At 37.5% G+C, this 11,445-nt stretch overlaps 1 pseudogene; it reads left to right on the top strand.

The window, feature by feature from the left end:
- Positions 1-552: 552 nt before the first annotated feature.
- Positions 553-11,445, top strand: part of LOC112029513 (uncharacterized) — a 13,368-nt pseudogene continuing 2,475 nt past the window's right edge.

Genomic DNA, 11,445 nt, shown 5'->3' with positions numbered 1-11,445 from the left:
GAGTTGTAATCATCTTTCACTCAATAACATACCTCTTCGAATAGACATTTGTCAAGGAAGATGAGCGTGATCTTGTATTAATGAATCCTTAAACACTATAATTAATCTCTGTTTGATTCGCACCCAGCCCAGCTCTTTCGCCCATTCTCTACAAATTAATTGTCTTGGGTTCATTGGGCTCGTAACCCATCCCTCTTGGGCTTGGGCTGCCAAATCAGACCCTACAACTTTTATTTACAGTATTTTTAATAATAATTTTTTAATTCCAACAAAATAAGTCTATCCGACCACAACCTCAATTCGAGCTCAAATGACACACAGAAAAATATGGAAACGTGTACTTGTACTTCTCAGTTCAAGGTACGAAATATCTTCCAAAGTTCCAACCTTGGAGCCTATTTCTTCGCTGAGTAGTGGTATGTTAGTATAAGTTAACTAGCCGCAGTAAACTTTTTACCTTTATGGTACTTTTTAGTAATAAATTTTTAATTTCAGCAAAATAAAAAATATCTAAACACAACCTCGTTTTGAGCTCAAACGACACAGAAAAATATGGAAGCGAGTACTTGTACTTCTCAGTTCAAGGTACGAAATATCTTCCAAAGTTCCAACCTTGGAGCCTATTTCTTCACTGAGTAGTAGTATGGTAGTATAAGTTCACTAACAGCAGTAAACTTTTAATATTTTGAGAATGAAAAACTGGGTATTCATAGATTTTTTTTTTTATCAACTGAAACCCCATGAAGTTTAGACTTTTGGGACTATTGTACATTTGATTCTTCTTTTTTAAAAAAAAAAAAAATTTGTTTGTAATAAGAGATCTTTGATCTTAAATTTTAGGACTATATAATAATGTTTGTGCCTGAAGTCATGAAAAATTCAGAAATGTTATGTGTATAATATTTTCGCAACAGATTTTAAGTAGCTTGTTACTATTGCTTGGTACTATTAGGGTAAAAAGGTAATTTTAATGGTAGGTTCAAATTAGATGCAATAATAACTTGTCAACTTAGATTTATTGTGAAAGTGGTGTGAAAATATGATGGACATGTAAAATTTGATATGGACATGAAGTTATTACCTTTGAGATGAATAATTCACCCACCATTGTTGAGTGTTTGTGTGTGCATTTTGTGCAGATAATTTTGGGATCACCATCAATACGGCGTTGAAAAATATTACCTGAGATGGGATATGAATTCACAATTATGGTATTTTTTTTTTCTCTCTCAGCTATCAACCAAATTTCATTTCCTATTGATTACCGGAAAGTTAACTCCTTTAATCACTTTAGTCTGCAGATATTGATGAAAAATGCATCCGAAAGGAAAAGCCAGAGGACTTGGTTATGGCTCTTGCTGAGGCTAAGGTGTGGTTTTCTATCCTGCATTCAAAGTGCAAAAGTAAATGTTATAAATTCTAACTTGGGGTTTATGGTTTTTTATTGGTAAGTTACTTATGCGTCCAGTGGGTCTTGAATGCACGACTATCCTCACCTTCCATCCCATTATTATGGTAGAAGGAATTGCTGGCAACCTTGGGTTGATGTGTACACTATGGCTATAAAAAATTCTCATTCTTTTGCTATTTATCTTACAAAAGCAATATAGATATTAAAACTTACCTACAATGCTAAATTAGTACTTTCAAACTGTTTAAACACTGTAATGATCTAAATGCTTAATTTATAGACCATTCTTGTGATTATGTAGAAGGATATAGATCTATCTTGTTTTACATTTACTTTTAGTAGCCATTCACTCTCATGCACTCTGTCTGTATGTGTTTATTGTCTTATTTTTTGTTTGTAACACAAATGAAGAGTGGGTTTGTTGTAATTTTCTTCCATTGATTGTGAATTGCATCGCAGGTTGATGCCATCTTATCAAACCTACAAACTATCAGTAATCAAGAGAAGGATGACAAACAAACAATTTTGACTGCGGCTGATACAATATGTCTTGCTTTCCTTTTACTTTATTTGACTCAACTGCCTGTTTCTACAACAGGATGTATAAGGTCTGGTATAACCCAAAGCCATTTATGGACTGAGGATACTTTGCCTTTTGAGAGAGAAAGTATTATTCTTCATTTCGCAGGATCTTGATAGTCAGACATGAGTGCTTCACTTCCATTGCTTTGTTAAGCACAGTGACAGTTGTCATGTAGTTCATGACTTCATGTTGTTAGTCAAAGGAGGGAGATGAGGCCATTCTGGTTAGGTTTTCTCTTGCTGTTGTAAAAAAAAAAAAAAAAAAAAAATCAAAGTTGTGTATCAATGGTAGATGAATGTTTGGATATCACAAATGTAAACCTGGATTTGGATTTCATTATCATGTTATTTTTCTGGGCATGGATATCAGGGCATATGTATTTAGTTAATCTTTCAAACAATTTGCAAATGTATATGCTTGTTGTGTTATTGATTTAAAATCAATATTATGGCTGTTGGTTACTCTTTGTTTTAAAGGCTAGATTTATCTTAATTTGGGACATTGACTGCACACATTGTTTGTTAGGAAGAAAACCAATATACTGATTATGGTACTGCAATATTCAACTGTTGCAATTATATCTTGTTAATGCACTTCATGTTTGTTTCTGCTTTTCTGCTAGTAAGATGCATATTTCCCTATCTTTTTTTGATTGGTAAATGCATAGTTCCGTATAATCATTGTTGCCATGGTTATTGTTTCAGTACAGTCTAATGGTTTCTGGTTGTAGTGGAACTGTGTCTCTGTACTTTTTTTTATATATATTTTATTTTTATAAGTCTGTCTCTGTACTGACAATAACTGATGGAACCTTCTTCTCAGGCAGAAGCCATTTACAAAGGCTCCCAATTGGTGAATATGTAAAGGATGCTGAGCCAACATTGTTAATTACTTGTGACAAAGTATAAATCAAGTCCTATGATATATTTATCTTCCTAATATAGTGTACATGTCTTGCATTTTCATTTTTAAACCTAGGGAATAAAAGTCCACAATATGTAAATGATTTATAGGGCATTAGCTGGTCAAGGTTAGTTGGAAACTAACCTTCTTTCCCTGCCAATCTAGATGAGTCTAATCTATTCAGACTTAATCTTCTGGTTAAGCAAGTGCTGCTAGCATCGATTTAATTCTTTTAGATCAATATTCTTAAGTAACAGTTAGGGTTTCAATTCCTGCATAAGCCCTCTTGCTCTCTTGAACTTATGCCTTAACCCTTGTTTTCTTTATGGGCAGAAATTAAAAGGAGCAAAAGTAAAAGTAAACGGTGATATTAACAAGAAAACCTCGACATCTATGTTCTTCTTTTGTTTTGTTTTGTTTTTAACATCTCCGCCATAGTTCTTATTCCTAGTTTGCTTATTATGGATAATTTGAGGAGTAACCAAAAGCTTCTATTGACTATTAGCCTAGGGCAAATTAACAGAATATATATATATATATCTGTATGCACTGGAATGTGGCATAATTTTAGGCAAAAAGAAGGTGTTTTTACTCTCAAAGGGACATTTCCAAGTTTGCATGAGCTGTGTAGATTAGGGGCTAGAGTTTTCTTCACCACCTGTTGGTATTTGTAGTATTATGATATTGCATATGCCCTCAAGACATCTGGAGAGAATTTGTGGACACCGATCTTTCTTATGCCTTCTGGTGACAAGATATGTTTATAGATGTAGGATAAAGAATTCTTGAGAAATTCTATCTCACCTTGAGATAGAGAGAGCTGGTATTTCATTTATATAGAAACTATTACATTTTGTATATTGTCCATTTAGATGGATATGTACAGAGGAGAAAAAATAGGGAGCAAATCACGTGTAACAGTACAGCTATCTGTGATATTTTGACAGTACAACTAGCTGTGATATTTTGAATTTGCTAGTTGTCTACCTCTGTCGGTTTTGGTCTAGAATTACTTTCCTCCTGATTTTCAGTTGCACTTTTACTCCCCCTCAAACCTGGCCGTGGATCAAGACAAAGGCCAAGTTTGTTTCATAATTCCCGAAAGGCAACCTTGGAGAGAGGCTTGGTGAAAATATCAGCTAGTTGATGGTTGGATGGAACAAAGTGGGTTTCAAGAGAATCAAGAACCACCTTTTCACGAACATAGTGATAATCAAGTTCGATGTGTTTTGTCCTTCCATGAAAGACAGGATTCACTATCATATACAAGGCACTCAAGTTATCACAATGTAGTATTGGAGGGCGAGGAAGGGCAATACCAAGATCACGAAGTAAGAAGGACAGCCATGTGAATTCAGCTGCAGTGGATGCCATGGAGCGATACTCAGCCTCAGCACTAGATCGAGACACAGTTGATTGCTTTTTGGCACTCCAAGAGATGCAATTACTGCCTAGAAATGTGCAGAACCCTGTGGTAGACCGTCGGCTAATAGAGCAACCAGCCCAATCAGCATCAGAAAACCCATACAAATCAAGAGTACTTGAGGCTAAAATTTGTAACCCAAAGTGAGCAGTCCCATTGACATAACGCAGAATGCGTTTGACAAGCTGGTAATAAGCCATTGTAGGAGCATGCATAAATTGACACACAAAATTGACACTATAGGAAAGGTCTGGTCTAGTGAAGGTATGATATTGTAGTCCTCCAACTAGGCTACGATAATGTGTGGGATCAAGGTAGAGATCATTATTGATGGGAAGTTGCTAACCTTTTGAGGGCATGGGTGTCGAAATTGGTTTGCATGATGTCATAGCAGCACGATCTAGAAGTTCCAAAGCATAGCGTGTTTGTGAAAGGAAAAGACCTTGGGTACTTTGATGGACTTCAATGCCAAGAAAATGATGGAGAAAACCCAAATCTTTAATGGAGAATTCATGAGCCAATTGAGAGATAAGCCATTGAATCCAATTTGGGTCATCACTAGTGACTATCATGTCATCAACGTAGAGTAGCAAAATAAGAACTCCACGAGAAGATTGACAAATGAATAAACTCGGGTCAGAGATGCTGCAATAAAAGCCGAGTTGAAGAAGAAAGTCACTAAGCCTATCAAACCAAGCACGAGGGGCTTGTTTGAGGCCATATAGGGCACGACTTAGCTGGCATACATGAGTAGGGTGCACTGGATCAACATAGCCTGGTGGTTGATGCATGTAAACATGAGTAGATAGAAAGCCATGAAGGAACGCATTTTTGATGTCAAGTTGGCGAATCTCCCATCCTTTAACAATTGCTATTGTGAGGGTAAGTCGAATACTAGCAGGTTTGATAACAGGAGAGAAGGTTTCTGAGAAATCTATGCCATCAACTTGATGAAACCCCTTGGCAACTAATCGTGCTTTGAGTCGCTCTAAAGAGCCATCAGGTTTAAGTTTAGCTTTATAAACCCATTTACATCCCACCACATTCATCTCAGGTTTGTATGGAACAAGGATCCATGTTTTGTTTGCAGCAAGGGCATCCATCTCCTCATCCATGGCAGCTACCCAACCTTGGTGACATTTAGCATTTTGAAAAGATCGTGGTTCAGTTGGAATATCATGCTTTATGCGGGCTACATGGAGATTAGCATACTTGGGGTTAGGCTTACGTACACCAACCTTGGAATGAGTGAGCATGGGGTGCTAAGTTGGGTTTGTTTCAGGAGGAATAGGAGTGGTCTCTACTGGTGGATCTGAGTAAGATGCTTGACATGGCTCAGACAAAGAAGGGCTTGATATGATCACCGTAGGAGTCTCAGTTGAGGAGGAATTGTGATGCATTTGATGGTACAGTTGGCTAGTGATATCTTGAGATTCAAGCGGTGCAAAGGCTGAAAGTGGTGTAGAGTAAGATGGAGGAGAATCATTTCGTGGATCAATCTCCCATTCTGAGAAGATGCAAAGCTCCCCCTCTAAAGTATCACTCTTGTACAAGCTTGTAGGCATGGAATAAGGAAAGATAGATTCATCAAAGACCACATGGCGTGAGATATAAACTCGCCCAGTCGGTGGATACAAACATTTGTACCCCTTATGCTTCATGCTATAGCCAATAAAAACACAAGGAAGGGACTTTGGATCAAGCTTATGTGATCTATACTCACCAAGGTAAGGAAAGCACTTTGAGCCCAATACTCGTAATGAAGAATAGTCTGGATTTCTTCCATAGAGTCTGAAAAAAGGAGATTCCATGTTGAGGTGTGGGGATGGTAGACGGTTGATTAGGAACACTGCTGTGGAAAAGCAATCTGTCCAAAATCTTGGTGGTAGATGTGCATGGAACATCATGGTGAGTCCTAATTCAGTGATATTTCGATGTTTTCTCTCAGCCTTGCCATTTTGCTCAGGTGTTTTTGGACAAGCAGATTGATGGTGAATGCCTTTCGTGGCTAAAAACTGCAAGAAATCACGATCTACAAATTCTCCACCTTCATCACTTTGAAAGACACAAATTTTTGCATTAAACTGACATTCCACATATTTATAGAATAGATCAAAGCAGTTGAAAAATTCTGACTTCTTTTTCATAGGAAAAAACCAAGTAAAATTGGTAAACTCATCAACAAATATTATGTAGTAGCGAAACTTTTCTCTAGAAGAAACAGGGGCTGGCCCCCATAGATCACAATGAATTTTGTAAAATGGAATTTTTATTTCATTTTCTCTAGGCAAGAATGGAAGCCTACATGATTTCCCCATTTGACAACTAGTACAAATTGAAGAAGACTTAGATGCTGAAGAAGAAGAAATGAAATTTCTGGAGTGCAAGTGATCAATGATCCTTTGGTGTGCATGATCGAGGCGATAGTGCCAACAATCTCTAGCAACCCGCTTGAATCGATGAAAGAACAGGGTTGTTGGACCTCTATCAAAGGCATAAAGACCACCTCCTTTACTCCCTTTCGCTACTGTTTTGTTGGTTGTCCTGTCCTTTATCACAAAACCATGTCCATTAAACTCAAAGATGAGTGGATAATCAGTAGTAAGTTTACTAACAGAGAGAAGATCTTTCTTAATATCAGGAACTAATAGCACATCTTTTAAGTGAATAGGAGAAGAACCAGTACCAAGAGTAGTTTCACCAATGTGTGTGATAGGTAAAGTATGACCATTGCCAACCATAACACCATCGGATCCATGATAAGGAGTTAAGGAATGAAGATTACTTGGGTTACCAGTAATATGGTCACTAGCTCCTGTGTCTGGGAACCACTCAGAATCTTGACTGTCAGCAATGGTTATAGCTGCTAATGCTTGTGGAATATTGTCTGCTGTGAATGAGTGATTGAATCGATTAAAGCATTTGAGGGCAGTGTGGTTCCTTTTGTTGCAAATCTGACAGATAATTGCTTCATCTTTCGTGTTTTTGGCTGTGATGATCGGTGAATTTGCTGGCGAAGTTCGTGTAGGATGGCTGGAATTCTTTAGTGTAGATTGGGCACCTTGAACAAACCCACGTCCCTTAGAATTAAAGGACCCTTGACCACCATTGTTTCTTTTATTTTTATTATTGCGTTGGCCATAGAAAGCCATTTGAAGAGTGGGTTGAGCATCAAGCTTATGCCTTTCAGTATAACTTTCTAGTAAAGTGACAATTTCAGAGTATGGAAGGACTAGTGGTCTCAACATGGTAGTAGTGAACACCTCATATTCTTTGCCAAGCCCATTGAGTAGCCACCGTGATTTCTTGTGATCTGGAATTGGCTTCCCAATGGCTGCAAGATCATCACACACTGCTTTGAACCAACGGAGATAAACAGCTAAGGTATTGGTACCTCGAGTTATAGAGGTAAGCCGCTGCTTAAGTGCAAGGCTTCGGTTTGATGAGACACGAGCAAATGCATGAACCAATGCATTCCAGACCTCAAAGGCAGTATTGAGGCCTACAGCAATGCCAAGAACTTCCTCGGAGAAAGTGGCTGTCAACCAACCTTTGACAAGACGATCAGTTTTGCGCCACTTCACAAATGCAGGATTAGTTTGTGTGCCAGAGTCAGCATTATTGATGAACTGGGGTAGTGGTTGAACTTCACCATTGATAAAGCCTTGGAGGTCATAGTTCTCAAGGATATTGAGCATTTGTGTTTTCCAGAGAAGGAAGTTGGTAGAGGAGAGACGAAGTGACACAAAATTTGCAATATTCTGAGTCACGGGATATGGGTAGTCATCAGAGTGGGTGAGGGCAGGGGAAGAGCTTGATGTGGTTGACATGGTGGGTTTAAAAAAAAAAAATTGTTTCTCTCTCTATCTCACGGTTGGCTCTGATACCATAAAGAATTCTTGAGAAATTCTATCTCACCTTGAGATAGAGAGAGCTGGTATTTTATTTATATAGAAACTATTACATTTTGTATATTGTCCATTTAGATGGATATGTACAGAGGAGAAAAAATAGGGAGCAAATCACGTGTAACAGTACAGCTATCTGTGATATTTTGACAGTACAACTAGTTGTGATATTTTGAATTTGCTAGCTGTCTACCTCTGTCGGTTTTGGTCTAGAATTACTTTCCTCCTGATTTTCAGCTGCACTTTTATAGGAATGTTCATTTTTACCTTGTTTAGGATTGTACTTTTTTTTTAGTGTTATTTCTTACTGTTATTATCAAATGATTTGGAGGTGGTGGTCTATGAAGGTGTGACCAGGGAAAAACCATCCAGTAAGGAAGAAGTACAGTAGTTTTGGAAAGGTTAGCTTAATTCTCTAGCACTCCTCTCTCTTGTAGGGCCCATTTGGATGGAGGGAGGAAGGAAGGGGAGTGGAGGGAAGTGGAGTAGAGTTGGCTGAAAATAGGTTAATTTTGGGCCAAATCTACTCTACTCTACTCTACTCTCCCTCCCTCCCCCTCAATCCAAACAGACCATTAGTTCCCTGTTGTTTTCCCATTTAAAAACTCTGGAAATTTTATCAACATGGATTGTAGACTATTCTGGGGGACATGTAGCAACGGTGGGATCAGTGCTTGTGACAAGACTTTGGGACCGAGGGGAGGTACCATATGCTTTTATTGCTTTGTGAAACTCTTTGTAATTATTGTTGAGGGTTTTTTTGATCTTGCCACACAAGACATTGGGGGTGTCCCCTACTAGCAATGCATTGCAATATATATGGCCGACCTTGACTAATCTGTTGAGGATCCATAGCCAGCCCCAGAAAATTGGAACCAAAGCTTGGTTGTTGTTGTTATTGTCATACAAGGCATTAGTTTTTTATCATGCCATGTAGTACCGGTGCCTTGACAAAATTTAACAGAAATTAAAAAGATGAAAAAGCATGGTGTTTTATGATGACGTTCTCCCACAATGTGCTGAAGACCTTGCAAGGGTTTCCCAATGTAAGGCTAAAACTAACGAGGTACATGTAAGAAATGTGTGCCTGCTCTCTGGCTTTACCTCCTATAATTTCATTGCTAGAGCTAGGAGAAAGATTTTTTTGGCTGGCTGCCAGCATCCTAACTTGGAGACCAAAAGAAGTAAACACTTTACTGATTTTTTGGGTTCGTATAAAGATCACTTGGAAGGGCTTGGGATGGCTACTAGATGATCCTGCTACAATAAACTTAAGAAGAAACTATTGGAATTCATAGTCTCTTTGTGCATGATTCTGTATAGTTATTAATTTGAACCTTTAGAAAATAACTGTATATTTTTATGCTTAAAGTTCTTTCAGTTGCATCTTAGGGGGCTGGGAGATCTCATTTGAAACTTTTGGACTTGTGCACATTTTGTTGTATACAAAATATATTTTAGGATTCTTGTTAAAATAGTCACAGCATCAGACTTTATTGAAGTTAAAAATTCTTTGATTCTATTTTATTTTCTTTCTTCTGTTAGTGATCTATTTGTTAAATTATGTCTCCTACTTAGTGTTCCATTGAAAAGTTTTTCCATTTTTTCTTTCAAGGCTCTTAATTATTGTCTTTAGTGATACACTTGCCGAATTGTACTTATGTGGTGATGCATTGCAGGTCTATTTCCATACAATACCAGATGAAATAATTGAGAAACTGGTAATATTTGTTTTCTTCACTGAAATTTGTGGTTGCTTCTGCATAATTTCGAGAAATAATGTGCTATAGCTCTCCACTGATCCCCCCACCCCCCCCCCTCCCCACCTTTTTTTTTTTTTTTTTTTTTTTCTGGCCGGGGTGACACTACTACCAAGACTAACTCGAAAAACATTCTGAAATGATAAGAATCACAGAGGTCTTCACTTGCGCGTTAATGAGAGGTTCTTTACCTAATCTCTTCCACATTAAGGCTCTGCATGTTTTGACTTCAAACTATTTCAGGAAATGATTTTACACCTAAGTTGTGTGTTTGGTTGTGCATGAAAAATTGCATTTTTCGAAAAACCATTTCCTTTGACCGTAAAAAGATGGCTTTGACCCGGAAATGATTTTACATTTCTATTTTCACTTCAAATCATTTCCGAATTGAGCCTCATACGTGCAGAGAGAGAGAGTGAACGAACCAAACTGAGCTCCGATCCACCACCACAGACCGAGCTCCAATCCGACCACCACAAACCGAGCCTCCACAGTCCAACCACCACAGCCCGAGCTCCGATCCACCCACAGTGAGTAATCTACACTCCGATCCACCCTTATTTCACTCTGATCCACCCCTTATTTCACTCCGATCCACCCTTCATATCAGTCCAATCCACCCTTTATCTCCGATCCGAGCTTCGATCCACCCTCCATTTTACCCTGACAACCTCACCTCACCTCCGGTCCACACACCTCCGACCCACCCTCTACAAAAGCCGATCCACACCCCCTCAAACCCATAAACAACCCATCCTCCAACCCACCCTCTTGGATCCGATCTATATATATATATATATTTTTTTTTTATCTATATAATTATTTATTTAAATAATTATTTATTTATTTACTTTTTTTAATTATCCATTTTTATTTAATTATTGATTTAAGAATTTAATTTCTGCTGGTGTTACAATTATACAGAAATGTAATGTGATTTGTTGGTGTAAATATTGATTGTGATGGTATTATGTTGTGTTAATATTGATTGTGTAATGCAATGTTATACAGAGCATATTGATTTGTTGATATTATATTGATTGTGTAAAGTTGATGTTATATTGTTACAGTTCTACAGAGCATATAATGCAATGTGATTTGTTGGTGTCAATATTGATTATGTAAAGTTGTATTATGTTGTGAACGTTGTTGATGTTATAGTTATACAGAAGTAGAATGCAATGTGATTTGTTGGTATAAATATTGATTGTGTAAAGTTGTATTATATGGTGTACGTTGTTGATGTTATAATTATTTACAGAAATATATGTGCGTAAATATTTTGGTACTCGTTATCAATGTGGTTTGGATGTTTTCGGTTTGTGGCTGTTTTTATATACTATGTAATCAATAGCATGCTTGTTTACATACCTCTTAGACCACAGTGTTTGTGATTTTGTTAGATGAAGAAAAAAACCAGACAATGGGTATAGTGCTGAGTTTATTGCAAACAATAT

Source organism: Quercus suber, unplaced genomic scaffold, assembly GCF_002906115.3.
Source record: "Quercus suber isolate HL8 unplaced genomic scaffold, Cork oak 2.0 scaffold_91, whole genome shotgun sequence".
NCBI classification, from domain to species: domain Eukaryota; kingdom Viridiplantae; phylum Streptophyta; class Magnoliopsida; order Fagales; family Fagaceae; genus Quercus; species Quercus suber.
The sequence above is the reverse complement of the archived record's forward strand: the minus strand, read 5'-3'. Positions and strand labels throughout refer to the sequence as shown.